At 52.3% G+C, this 15,003-nt stretch overlaps 1 long non-coding RNA gene across 1 annotated transcript in view; it reads right to left on the bottom strand.

Moving 5' to 3' along the window:
* The window catches only part of LOC108922992 (uncharacterized), a 36,987-nt gene extending 30,009 nt beyond the window's left edge, over positions 1-6,978 (bottom strand). The window contains exon 1 of the long non-coding RNA XR_001965177.2: positions 6,594-6,978. This is a non-coding gene — a long non-coding RNA (uncharacterized LOC108922992). The remainder of the gene's footprint in view (positions 1-6,593) is intronic.
* Between the last annotated feature and the right edge of the window lie 8,025 nt (positions 6,979-15,003).

The raw sequence follows: 15,003 nt of genomic DNA, 5'->3' as shown, positions 1-15,003 counted from the left end.
CCCACCCCACCCCACCCCTCACGACTGGCAGGCGGCTGCGCAGCTGACTGTGTGGCACCTAACAACGTCAACCTGGGGCCCAGCTAGCAGGCTCCGGACTGTGTGCTTTTCGTTGCCGCTGTAACAGGCCTTTAACAGCACCGTCAACTCACCGGCAACACAGCGATTTACACATATGCACTAAAAACAGCTTGACACAAACAAACAAATTAAAACCCAGACAACTAATCCCTTCAAAGAGAGCCAGTCTTCGGCAGATTTATTGAAGTGCTAAATGGAGCCATTTCACTAAATGCAAATTGGAGCCATTAGGTACCTAGTCTCACTGCAGTAAAAAGTACACCTAATGAAATAAACTGACACGGGGTGCCTACAGGCAGGGTATTTTGCTCCCTATCAGTTGGCACAAGGGGGGATGGGTGTAAAAGTGTAGAAACCTGGTGCACGACAACCAGAGTCCCCTCCTCTGGCCTAGCCAAAAAGTCACCACATCAAATGAGTAGGTGGAGGGGGCCAAAATTTGCATTGCAAATAGACTTCCAGGTGGAGGGAAGATTGACATAGTGGCTGGGGACCCCCCTCTCCCCCCTTTCCCGATTCCCCTGGGGAGAAGACCACCTCCTTCTGACCTCATCCTCCACTTTAAGGGGGGGGGGGGGGGGGGTTTACACGTGAATCCCAGATTCCTCCAAGGTGATAATTGCCACTTTACTCGGTAGGGGGGCCACTCGGTGGAGGGTAAACACGAGGGGGGTCCCTCCCATCCCCTGCACATATATACAGCTCGCTCGCACAAGCATACATACTCCTGCTCCAGCTTCAAACATACAGACATAGAAGCATATTCACATACGTATAGCCAAATACTACAGCACACACTGTCACACAAACACAGGCTCATATGCATTGCCACACACTCCCCACACATACACGCAGCTCTACACAGACAGACACACACTCACAGACTGCTGTCAACCACCAGTTTTGGCACCCAGTACACACTTGGCAGTGTGCATCACCCAGATTTCCCTGTCGAGGTTCTTGTCGCAGTGACAGCGTGCAGCTGTGGGTTGTGGCACTGCGGTATCACCACATTGCACCTAGGGGCCTCTAAACAGACCCTAAACTCATGTCAGTTAAAAAATCGTGACCGATGCAGCATCAGGTCAACCATAATTACTCCCGTCAATCATCCCATCCACCCACCGGGAGCCTGTCAGGGCAGCGTGATGGACGGCACGCGTCAGACTAGGAATCCTTTCATTTATCCCGGCTCCAGCGGTCAAGGTGCCGCATTAGCTCCCCCCCCACCGAGTCATGCATCACGTGACCTGCAGTCCTCACCACCCAACCCAGCAGTAGCAATGACTAACCATCTAAATAAAACACCAGGAGGTGCCAGCCAAGAGCAGTCATTTTGCTTTTGCAGGACATCATCCCCTTTAAATACATTAGTTTAACTGACACTTTTTCTCCAAAATAACTTACAAGCTCACATTTGTACAGTAAACAACTTACAATAATTCACCTAGCTATACTCCAGGCTCACAGTATCAATTCAAGGTAAGTACCTTAATCAAGGGCACTTCAGCAGGAACAAGGATTGACATGTAAGGCAACAGCTTCATCTGCAGAGCAGCAGCTCTAACAGTTGTGGTTCCAGCTACCTCCTAGATCCAAGAATCCCTTTAAAAGCTTTTTAAATAAAAATTTGTGTTAATGCCACTGTAGCATAAGTAGTTCTGGTAACGGACTTATGAGAACGGGTTGAAGTTTCCCATTCCAAGCAGAATAGCTGCAGCTGAAAAATCCCATAGCATATAACTCCTGAGGAAAATGTCTAGAAGGAACTAAACAAACGAACCTGGAAGAGATGACAGAGTTTAGTAATTATTACTTATTAATCTGTTACATGCTTGTATCCATAATGATTTGCAAGGAAGAAACGATTTATCAAAGTGTAGTAAACGGAGAGCTTCCCTCGGGGTCTTTGTCTGGGGGAATATTTCATTAGAAAGGGAAGGAGTCAGTGCTTTGGCGCTGCCCTCCATGCTGTGCCCACATGCGGCTTCCTCACGCCACACACTGAGGGCCTGGGGGTTACACAAGTGGAGGATGCCATTAAGAGGCATGGAAGGGGAAAAGAAATAGGTCCCTCAAAACCTGGAATGTGTTTAACTGCCGATGCAGCGGAATAACAATGCTTCACCCGGCATCATTAACATGGGGCATTATTTCACCCTTCCACAGCATGCCAGCTCCTGACTTGTTAGGCCTTACGCTTACACTCCCTCCGTGTGTCTGGCCATTATAACCCCAGACTCGTTGCCCCTAACAACGGAGAAGCAAGCGTTTGGCCCCAGAAGAATAAGCATGGGATGCTTTGCCTTGATCATCATCTACAGAAGAAACTGCCACTAAGAACAAAGAAAAACATCTACGTACACAATATATATTACAGCATAAAGACTGAGGACAGGACAGATGAACCCTCAGACCCCATTATTTCTCACTCTGACTGATGTCATCTTCCACGGGTGGTGTGCAGAAGGCTAAGCGTGTGAAGTCCGTCTGTCGGGGGGGCATCTGAGTATGTGGAGCTTATGTGGCTGTGTTGTGTGCAACATCTAAGACACTGAATGGCGAGAGTGGGTAAAGGAAAAAACTGAAATACACACACACAAACAAACTCATTATACTGATTTGACATTATTGTGTTTTTGGGGTCGCAAAATCTCAGGGCATGAAATTTACACTACTGGGACCAGAGTAGCCGCCCCCGACACACACACACACGCACAGGCAAACGCACAGACGTGCAACAGAGAGTCCCTTAGAGCCAAGCAGAGGCTGGCCACATCACTTTGCTCATTTCGGGAGCCTTACGGCATCTGGGGCTCTAGGCTTTATCTGGGATTACACGCATCCTCCCAGACCACCACTCAACATCCCTCTGCCCAGCTGACAGCAATCAGACCAGGCCACAGGCCACTACAGGCCCCTGCAGGCGATCGGAGGCCTTCACCAGCACTGTGCTGCACTCTGGTTTGCAGAGAGCACCACTAAACCCAGATAATTACAGGTCAGACATCCCCAATACCCGTTTCCCACTCCACTACACAACTTGATCCCATGCCACCGTAAAAGGAAGGGTATGGAAAGGAGAGAGCAGGAGGTGGAGGAAGCAGCACAGTCGGGGGTGGGGGATGGGGGGAATTCATGCAATTTATTTAATGATAACCCAGTTTTTTTAAAGCCCTTGTGCATCCATATGAGTATTTGTCTAATTTAGGGGTAAGCACAAAATTCCGCATTAAAGTTCCCAATAAATGTTCTACCCATAATTTTAACCACCTGCTCATAAACTGGTGAGGAATGCTAAACGAAAACAAGTTTTGGTGCTGTGTGTCTGCAGTCCACAGCCTGGGTCTCACATCGAGATATTGGGTTCTGTAGTGTCTGTAACCAGGATCATTCACAACACGTGTAAAACACTAGAACCTTTACAGCAATATCAATCTTGACTGTGTCCGTGACAGAGCCTTAACCATCCACCAGCTTCACCTAGCTGACCAGTTAAACTATCCAGACCATGTCTGGTTGACCCGTTGAAACCAGACTGACAACCTACAAGCTTCATCTGCTTCACCAGTTAAGCTATCTTGACTGCCTATCATCTTTGCATGATTGACTATCAGCTTGACCTCAGACCCACTTTGTTTGGCTGACAATTTACACCATTTTAATCCCGCTGGAAGATCTGTTAAAGCAGTTTGACTGCTGACCAGCTTTAGTTAGTTGACCACTTAAAACCAGTCAAATTTTCTGCCACATATTGCACACCTCATGTTTAAGGTTTAAGTTCAAGGAGTCCACCACAAACCAGCTGATTACATAAGCAAAGGTAGCCAAGTGGCAATCAAAAAATTAGACTTGACCTATTTATAGGTAAATAATGTTATTTTTTTAATTAAATTTTTAATCATTTTTTATAAATAATTTACACTTCACCTATTTATACATATAGCGCACACTTCTGAAGATGTGACACCTATATTCTCTCGGATACAACTCCTGATGAGAGAAGTTCAAGCACTGAAGATGGGCTGCTCTCCAAGTTGAGAAGCATGAGAGCAGTCAGTCACAATTATCTGGAGAGCACAGAACAGCTATGAGCATATGAAGGGAGGATTGCATTGGAAGGCTGAGTCTGCAGCGCCGTTGTGGGATCAAGGTTTGCCCTTAAACAAGCCAAGATTTCAGGGTTTTGTCGTTAGCATGTATTTGATTTTTAAATTTTACTTCAAGACATAACTTAATGACCATACATTACTGGGGTAGCAGATGGCATAGTGATTACAGCTTCTGACTTGCACTCACAGGACCCTGGTTCCTACTGCAGCACCTTCAAGCAAGGTACTTACCATGAACTGCTCCAGTAAAAATTACTCTGATGTATAAATGACTTACTGTGTGTAACAGTGTAAGCTGCTTTTGAAAAAAGCATCAGCTAAATAAATGAAATATATTTAACATGTTGTACAGGTGAATGACAAAAACGGTCTTGTGTCAGTAACTTTAAAAAGTATCTCTTACGAATTCTGATTCCATGGTTTAGACTGGATGCGCAGAGGAAAGACACAACCATAGCCTTTTCATTCCCACCTGATGGGGCACAAGGAGGAAATTTGGGGAAGGCAAGTCAGATAAGGAGTAAGAAACCAGTCACACACCCCCACCCAGACTGAGTACTGCAACTTTGGTAGGACAGTAAAGCGCACCCCCCCCCCAACTCTGTCCCCAGGGGCTGGCATGACTTTCATCCCCATCCAGTTCAGATGACGCACTCTTCTTCAAACGCCTGTAAATGTAATCAAAAGTTGAGATGTGTGGGCACCACTGTGGGGAAGTCAGAGACTAGACAGGCTCTCCATCTCTCTTCCCCTCTGGTTTCCAATCCTGAGGCTCCCATTGCCTCGCACTGCTGCACCTGTCAGCCATCAATAGACCTCCCGCCCGGGGCCCTTTCAGCACGGTGAATATACGGCCGGGCCGGGTCCCCCCGCTCGGCTAATTACTGTCGGCTCTGCTGGATGCTTCTCTCAGCCCATAGAGAAGCTCCAGCTATTGGCACAGGATTGTCCTGTTCCAAGGGGCAGGACTGATTATTAAAGTACAGCCTGAAGGCTAATGTCCTGTACCAACGGGCCACATCGAGCAATAAAGCTGTCACAAACAAAAATACACATCCTCCTGTCCACAGCTTGGCCCGTGGTATACCAAACAGAATTTCAAAGGTACACTAAAGGGAAGGTAGATAAATCAAAGCTAAAGAGCCATGTACAGGGAGGATGAATAGGAATCACAAAAACTCATTGAGTAACTATGAGGACATGAAGCTGTCCTGAGTTCTGGTCGATTTTGGAGGGCGGGCTTTGAAGAGACACACCTTGACTCGACCTTTTCCCAAACCAGACTGCTTCATGAACTATCATCAAGTGATCGGTGTGAACGGTTCAACATTTTCACATCACACACTTTGGTAACACAGACCAACCCCCATAAGGCCCTGGTCCAGAAAGCAACAGCATACACAATATTTACCCAAAATACAAATGTAGCACGTTTTTTGTAAGAAAACCAAAAAAAAAAACAAATTATGTTACAGGAAAAAATGTGCTCTTATCCCCATAATAATAATAAGAATAATAATAATAGTGTGACTGTTTGAGAGGAAACCCAATTAACTCAGTCAGTGTGTCTCAGAAGTCACCTTGTCCCCCACATTCTTCATGATTCATCCTGGGCAGATCAGTGTCTTAAGACTTAAGTGTCAATAAAATGTGAGCGGAAATAACGGTGTACAGTACGGATACAGTGTTTATGGCGCTTAGACACAGCACTTCTGTATCTAGTGTTCGCACTGTCTGTACACCACACAGTATTTATATATATTATACCCTATGTTCACACACTGAGTGTTATGTTAATAGTGCTTCTACGCCGGTATTTATGCACCGTTATCTGCATAGTCACGGTGTCAGTGTGCGCACACTGAGCTCCACCCTACCTACCGTCACACTCCCCGCCCGTGTGTGAAAAAGCCCCGAAGGGCCCTTCGCCACTATCCGTGTTATGCACTGACCATGATGGGCCATGATGGCACTCGACTCGCGGCGGGTTCAAACCCGGTTTGGGGCTTCTGTCAGACCCTCCTCTGCGCCCCCTCGGGCCGTATCCCTGTGAACACACACCTTTCTGTTACTCCCCGCTCGCACTGCGCCACGGGAGTCGAGCAAATGTTTAAAAAGCGGTTTAAAAAAAGTACGTCAGATGGAGTGAACTTCGCGGTGCCGGGAGCCTCGGTCCTCGAGCGCTCACGTACGTTGGCACGCGACGCCCCCTCCCTCACTCCCTCACTCCCTCACTCCCCTCCGACCCCTCCCCTCTTCTCCCCTCTTCTCCTCTCATCTCGTCTTGTCTCGTCTCGTCTCGTCTCCTCGCCTCGCCTCTCCTCAAGCGCCCGCCCAGTCCCCATTTCGCGCGCCGCGCTGCCCCCGCGCTCGCGAGCATCCGTTCCTCGCGCCCCTTACCTGCCGCGCGCTACACCGCGCACACCACCGCCGGGTTCTGGACATTTCTCAGTCCCGCTCCTGCGACACACTTTTATTTATTTCAATTTTTTTTTCTTTTTTTTTTTTTTTTTTTGCTTTTGACCCGTTGTTGATGTCACTTCCTGTGTTATACACCACACGAACAACCCCAGGCTGGCAAAATCAAAATGCCATTTAAATGAGTACATATTGTATGTACACACGAGATGCGGAAAAGGCGAGTGCACGAGGCCACGCACGAAACTGCGCGGCAGCGGCTGATGCGCGGCCGCGCGCGGATCATTTAAAGTGACATTCCAGCGATATATTCCGGCGGGAACGTCCAGCAGCAGCTCGCGCATCCTGCGTGCTCCGCTGCTGCACAACCAGCAGCTCCGTGACCGGCGTTCCGCGCGTCATCACTGTGACTTCATCTGCTTCCGGATAGGAGGAGCGCAGGACACAGCTGTGCAGGCAGCTGTGCAGGCAGATGTGCGGACGGCGCCGTCACTATTTCGTCCCTTATTCGCTGCCATGTACGGTTAAATTTTGTGCACGCGTGCTCACGATTTTTCCACTGTAAATGGTCACATTTTCTAAGTGTGGGGGGGAGGGGAGCCGGAGGACGGCGGACCGCTGGTTCACAGCTGCCAATGCGGTCGTCGTGCGCAGCTCATTTTGGTCATGTACGGGGCCAGTTCGACAAGCTCCTGCCCCTCACGGAAACTGCCCCTCTGCTGTCGCAGTGTGTTTCTGAGCCAGCAAACGCAAACACACGCAAGTGCTCTGAGGGTGACGTGTGGGAGGTAGGCCTCAGCCTCTCCGGCACCAGTTCACTCAAACGCACGCGGTCATGTTGATCAACACCAGTGAGTACTGGACCGCTGTTTACTGACAGTACATACTGGGACTCTTATTTATTGACAGTGAATGCTGGGTCCCCGATTATTGACACCGAGTACTGATTCCCTATACACGGATGGTGAGCACTGGGGACCTTCCCCATCAACAGTGAGTGCCGGATTCCCGATTACCGGCAGTGAATTCTGGATTCTTTTCAACTCCAGACTGTCTTTACTATGGGGCCTGACACTGGTTAGCAGTAGTGCAAGCTAGGCCCCAGTGCATGCTGGGATATGTGAATCAAAAGGGTAATTTCTAGACGTGTCTCAATGTAAACTGCTCGGTGAGGGGGTACAGTGTGAGGCGAAAGCCCTGCCGTATCCCCTTTCGCGAGCCCCCCATTCCTCCATTCTTGTCGATGTTTGAAACCCACCCTGTGGCCCATTTGAAGGTCACTTCCCACTTTTTCCTCAAAGGCGCCCCCCCGACAGTGCCCGGATGCGGCAGCAAGGTGATCGATGGCCAGTAGCCTGCCAATACCGCACTAGTCCAATTTCCTGCCCGGGCAGGGGTGCCCCAAAGGTTGCTGGGAGTTCACGGGCACAGCGTGGGGTCTAGGCTCTAGCAGCCAACCGCAGCCACATAGCGGGACTGTCCTGGGCACGACTTCAGTCCAAAAAGTTAGCATTAGCATCTAGGTCCAAGCGCAGTCCAGAGCACCTGCACTTGCTGAGGAATCTACAGACATATCTGTAATCTATAAATATTAATATTTTCATCATGTTCTTTGGGACTTGAACAGTTCAACAGACATTAACTAATTGATGCTTCTATAGAGGTATTTTACAGGGTTTAAGGACAAAAGGTGACATAGTGGTTAGAACTGCCACCTTGCAGTCAGTAGGACATGGGTTCAGTTCCCTGCTCCTGGTGTGGTACCTTTGATCAAGGTACTTTACCGTGGGCAGAAGCAGGAAAAAAATTACCCAGCTGGGTTCAGCGTACAAACCATTGTTATTGCCTTGGAGAAAAGCATCAATTAAAATGCACAAATAATTAAATAAGTTACCGGGTGCAGGTTTAGGCCTAGTAGCACCGTTTTTCTAGTTTTAATAAAGCATGTGCAGAAAATAGAAATTTCCATTTCACCACGTTTCAGCTTTCAGAGGACGACTTTGATGTTTGTCTAGACAGTAGCTTCCCATACGTACAGCGGGGCTGATTTTAAGTGTCGCGGTGATGAAGTGTTTCTCTGCAGCGCTGGAGTCAGCCTCGCAGCGTATAGGATGCGTGTGTCACGGCATAGACGCCGCGCGACATCAAACCCGCGCGTGAGCGACGGGACCGGCAATGAAGGGGCAGGTGAGGGCGTGCCAAAGAGCGGCAAGACAGCTGCGCTCCGATGGTCTGCATTACCGCGCGCTCCCTTTGAAGACATGTGGCGAACATTGCGGCGGAAGGAGGAATGATGTGAAAAAATACGGCGTGCGGTAAAGCCGGGGATCACGCTGAGGTCTATGGCTGACATCATTATCTGGATCGGTTATATTTATGTACCGTGGCCTGCTGGGCAAAGCGATCACTGGATGCGTGCGACCGCAAATGTAAAGCGGTCAAATACCCAACACGTGTGTGTGTGTGTGTGTGTGTGTGTGTGTCTTTTCAGGAGACCCCGGCAGCAGGCTAAAGGGCAGGAAGGGCTGGACGGTCATAGTATCGCGTGCTGTGATCGGGGGGTCGGAGGGGGTGCTTTTGCTCCGGGAAAGATCACCACAGACGCTGTCCCCTGACACACTCCCTCACACACAAACACACACACACGCCAGTTCACGGGCGCTCTCACGCTATCAGTGCTGCACGCACACAGTCGATTGTACTCGTTCAGACACGCACGCAAACCCCCGGCGCACAGAAACACCACGTGCTTACGCACACACACACACACACACCAGGCTCCTGTCATTCTAACATCTGATCATATGTGTGAAAATGGCATAGATCCATATCCGGTATTAATAGTTCTTTAGTTGAAAAATAACAATAAAATCACTTTATCCACCTAAACCCCTGGCGGCGATTACTTTACGCTCCATGATTATAATGGTATTTCCCCCCGCCCACAAATTCCCCCAGCCCCCACCTGGCTCTGTCCCCACGCGGAGCAAATGGTGCTAATGGCAACTTCTGAGTCGATAGCTCTAACTGTTCAGTCTGTCCCCAAAAAGTCCCCCTCCCTGCGGACCCCTGGCTTTCTGAGGACAGGGGGTCTCTCTGGCGTCTCCGGGCGAAAGGCCGTCCAGCCGAGCTCGGAAACAGCGAGCCAGCCAGGAGGCTCCATATGCGCACACCCTTCTCCTGTGCCCCCCAGCCCCACCCCCCGGCTCTGCAGCCCTCCCCCCCCTCCGCTGGCAGGATGAGCCCGGCCTTGTCCCCCGCCACAGATTATCCATCCTTTCCAGATGTGTTGGAGTGGTGCTGAGTTTGGGGGCAGGCGAGGGACACGGACTGGGGAAGGGGATGAGGATGGGGATGGGGATGGGGATGGGGGGAGGGGTAGGGGCCGAACTGAGACAAACACCCTAAAGCAGGGCCTTTAACAGCAGAGTTGGAGGCAGCGAGGCCCTATTGCTGGGAAGGGGATTAATAATGAATTAAGGCATCCCCTAAAAAGATGCACATGCATGTTAATTCATCCATTATTGATGGTGGCTGTGCAGACTGGCTACTGGTGGACTCCTGGGGGAGGGGGTGGGGGGTGGCAGGGAAGACGAAGGGGCGATACCTCCCTCTGGATGGGAGCCACAGGCGTACAGGAGAAGCCGCCGCCCATTGTCGGGGGCCGAGGGTGTGAGTCCTCTCCGGCGGACAGCCAGCGCACTAGGCCTTGCTCGGATTGGGGGCGGGGGGGTGGATTAAACAAATAAACATGATAAGAAAATGTCACGGCGGGGTGGAGGGGCTCACTGGAGACAAAGAGGCTGGAGGACCGGAGGAGGTCGATCTGCCGGGGGTGGGGGCGGGGTAAATCGGCTCTCGTCGTCCCCGTCTGGTGGGTCCTGCCCAAATCCCTGCCTGCACCGCGTGAACTTGTTAAAAACCCCCTATCTGTTCTGCCCCCTTTTATCTCAAGCCCCCGGTGACGACTACAGGTTGTCCTGTCTCCCAGAGGAGGGCGCTGCGTGGGGGGGGCGACATTCCTCTCGGTGCGAGTCTCCCGTCTCCGGGTCCCCGTGGCTGTGGAGGTGCAGCCCGAGACACCGGCACGCGGCGTTAAACGGCGGGTGGTGGGGACCGCAATGCGGAGAGAGACAGGGTGAGCAGGGCCAGTCTGCCCTGGGTTCAAGTAGAAGGAGCCAAGTGGAAGAGGAGATAAGATAAAGGAAACGAAGGGCGGTGCACTTGCTCTGATAAACAGACACGCTGGGACCGAGGGGTCCACCTGGGGGCGGAGGGTGGGGAAGGGGGGTGGGGAATGTTCTAGACTCACAGGTGGCAAGATGAGCTGGACTTGTGACCAAGGCCTGGCGAGTCGAGTCGAGGCTCCCAGAAGAGCGCTGCCGTTTCGCACCGAGCGCCACGGCTGTATCTGAGCTCCATCGCAAAACACCAGGCTGTGGACACAACGCGTCTGTAACACCTGGACGGATCCGTACCCCTTGCGACCGACATCCGCTCGTGTCACTGTGGTGACCGCGAAGTCGGCCGCTGACAAACTCATCCTGTCTCAAGTCAAATGAGGACATGTGTGATGTCCCTCTGTCCTCAGCAGCAGCCTGGTGACATGGCACCTGTCCACTGTAGGCCTCCTTTTCATAGAACTTCATGCTGGAGGCTCCCTAACCTCTGACCCCCACACCGCAGAGCTGTACGCCAGTTTACTGTAGCCTCCTCTATACCGTAAAATGTTTGCTTCTTCCTCGGGGGGAAGAGCAAGGACCAGTGGATTCGAACCCGTGTCCAAAGCACCCATTTCAAATCTCCTCCTGGTGAAGTACCCTTGGTCAAGGTATTTACCATGCTACAGTAAAAATGACCTGCCTGTGTAAAAGAGTAAAACATTGTAAGTGGCTTTTGAGTCACTTTGGAGAAGCGCCAGCTAAACTAAGAATAATAATAATAATAATAGGGAGGTAAAAGGGTGAGCCAGAGAAGGACACCTGTCATCAGAGCTGTGCTCCAAACCCAAGACCAATCCCAGCGCACAGTCAGTACAGCGATCTCATACAGCAGGAAAGGGGAAAGTTCCGGCAGTTTCTGCCGCCCCCCCGAGCAAAGAAAAAAGCGAACGATTTCTGTGTGAAAGCCATGAGATAAGAGGAGCAGGAGAAGATGGGTGAAGTTCTGGACCGCGGGTCAGGAGGCCGAGTCGGGCCGTACCTCCGCCCACACTCCACTGTCTGCTGAGGAATGCTGGCGGTGGAAGATAGAAATCTTGATTTAATTACGTCGGGATGGAAAAGCTGGGTGTGCAGAGACTGGGGGGGGCGGTGGCAGGGTTCTGGAGGTACCTGTGGATGAGCTCCTGCTGGGAGTAATTTGGAGCAGACAGCTCGCGATGTGTTCATTAGGTTCTGATTGGGCCGGTGCAGGTGGGGTGGGTGGGCCGGGATGAATAGCCCTGATTGTACACGGCACAGACCACCATCTGTCTGGGAAGGGTGGGAACCCGGCGGGGTGGGGGACCAGAAGAGTCAGCTCTTAGCGCTTACAGCTAGCGCCGAGCTTTGCGCCGCGTTCGCAGGTGATGGGTAAGACCCTAATGGGCTAAGGCCCCCCCCGTAGTTAAAAAAGCCGCACCCCCACCAAGCATCGCTCGCCGAGTGGCGACGAAGCCCCGAAAAACAGCATTACATCACTGCATTAATTGCTTTGCTGACATTTCCATCCAAGCTGATTAAAGTAGCTTATAACTTTTTGCCCGTTTTCGTACGGCTGGATATTTTTACTTGTGCGAATGTTTACTTCAGCAAATACCTTCCTCAAGGGGGGAAGAGCAGGGACCCGACTGAGATCTGCCCCCCCACCCCGCCACAGACACTTCGGCTACAACGCAGAGTCTCCACAAGCCATCCAGCAGTCGTCCGTTTTCAACAGCCCGGGTACAGCCTGGAGGGGGTTCGAGTCCCTCCCGCTCAATCACACACACTAAGGGCACCGTTTCAACTGAAACGCATGTCTGTGGAATGCGGGAGGAAACAGGAGCGCCCGGAGGGAGCCCACGTGAACACGGGAAGGTCGTGCAAACGGGACTTCATAGCCGCTGTCTGTGGTCCTGCGATTTTTCACCCCATGGAGACAAGTGATCATCAGCGACATGTCGGTGTCTCTGTGTATTTCTTGCTGGGGGTTGGACACTGTTGGACACACGCACGCACGCACGCACGCACGCACGCACCTTTACTCGTTCACACACAGGCCTACAGTGCAAAGTCTGTAAAAACGCGTGAAAACAAGCGTCCGATTCAAGGCAGGACCATGTGGACACCGTCTCTGTCCCTTCCGTCCCCCTCCGTGCCGCCGTGCGCCGGGTTTCCCCGCCATCTACACGGTGCCCCTCCGCCCTGATCTGACCTCCGTGGAGAAAAGGAGGGACAACCATAGCGGCGCCACAGGCCAGAGCGCGGCGTGTCTCTATCTGGCTCGGCACGTCACCCTTTCATCCTTTGTCCGTCCAAGGTGTGTCCAATGCGAGGGCCTTTCAGGCAGGACGGGGACGACACATCGCATTCCGCACTTCTCCCCTCTGCCGGCCGGGGCGGGGGCCGGGGGTGTCGAACACAAAGGACCGCGAAGCGTCGTCTCACGCAGAGCGCTGCCACATGTAATTGCGAACCTCTCGATGACAGACGACCCAACGAGCCGCGCGGCTCCACGCGGACCCGGGTCCCGTCCTGCGCACGGTGTGTTTTTGCAGGATTTCATCACGCCGATAGAGCGCGACTCCTCACTCGGCCTGTTATTTACCAGACGTTAATGTACAAAGGGCACCATGTAGATATAAACCATCCTGCCCTACTCTGCTTCATGGAATTATTATGGTCTTTATTAATATGATTACTTTGTCCAAGGTGACATAGATTTACTGGGTTGCTATGGTAACATTAATTCATTTAGCTGACGCTTTCATCCAAAGCAACTTACAATTATTTAGCAATTTATATCTCTGGGTAATTTAGGGAAAGGATCTTGTTCATGGGTACTACAGCTGAGGGGGGGATTCGAATCAGCTGCTTTCAGCCTGAAGGGTGACGCTTCGAACCACCGCGCCACCTACTGGCTTGTGCTGACATCTCCATCACCTATGATTTTTCGTTCCAAACGTGCTTCTGAGCACAAACACCCGTGAAGAGAAGTTGAACTTTGTGGGATTTAATGGAGCATTTTTTGGAATTAAAGGCGATCTGTGGTGGATTTGCCAGGTGGGTTAGGTTCGCGGTTCCACCAGGAGCGGCGGTCGTTCCAGGATGGGAGTGGATGTGAAGGATGGGGTGTTCGTCCAAGAGGTGAGCAAAGGCACCTTTCCAGCGGAACCCAGGAGAGGAGGCGGTGCTCTAACCGTCTACGTCCCACACACCAGCCGTACGTCAGCAGTAGAGAAAAATTTAAGACCCCTATCTCTCCTCGCACACCCGTGGGCGAGCGAGGCTCTCAACAGGTGGGCGGTGCCCCCCGCAGTGACCTGTGGGGCATCGAGCGGCTCTGCGAGGCGTCGGCGCTAAGGAGCGGGGCAGACCTCCCACGGCCTAGTCGACATCCATGTTGGTCAAGGACTGGCGGATCCCGCGTCCAGATGGCCGGACGGAAACGAACGCCGGGGACCGAAGGGACCGCGTTGAGAGAGGAGCGTCGCCCATCCACAGTTAATGAGGGCACCGTGGGGGGCGAAGTGGGGCTGCCAGTCGGGGCTGAGGGGAGCACACAGGTAAGCTTTCCCAAACGGGGAGGCGGCGTGTGGCCCCCCCACCCCGCCGGCCCACCCCTCCAACCAACCTGCTTCGTACCGCCCAATCGGACGAGAAGTACGCGGCTGTGGCCCCGCCCCCAGCGCGAGGGCCCCTGGTCGCGGCAGCACCGGAGGAGGCACGCGGAGCGTTGACTTCCAACGGGAACCGAGCATCAGAGGCATCGCCGCGCCAAGGATGGCGCCAAACACCAGCGTGTCGCTTCGGGCTCTCGGCCGAGACGCGCGTCCATCGCAGGACAGCTGGTCCGCTTCCTGCGCCGTGGGACGCGATCAGAACGGGCTGAATTTGTGCCGCTACGTACATCTGTGACCCCTTATGCTGGCGTGTGCACTTTCGCGTGTACGAATGCCCTCGCGCGCACACGTGGGTGTGTGTGTGTGTGCGCTAGATGACGCGCGCTGCGACATGCATGAACACACATGTGTTCCTGCCCGTGGAAGGCAGGGTGGACTTGGCTCCACACGAACACACACTGTCCTCCATCTACAAAGCAATCGTGACCCATAATGCACTGCTCGCCCTCAGGGGGTATCCAGCGGTGCCCCCCCCACAAACACACACACTCACACACACTGATAGGCTCTCGTGCTGCTTGCGCCCAG

This window comes from Scleropages formosus, chromosome 13 (genome assembly GCF_900964775.1).
Source record: "Scleropages formosus chromosome 13, fSclFor1.1, whole genome shotgun sequence".
Lineage (NCBI taxonomy): Eukaryota > Metazoa > Chordata > Actinopteri > Osteoglossiformes > Osteoglossidae > Scleropages > Scleropages formosus.
Note: the sequence above shows the minus strand (reverse complement) of the source record. Positions and strands in the feature narration are given on the sequence as shown.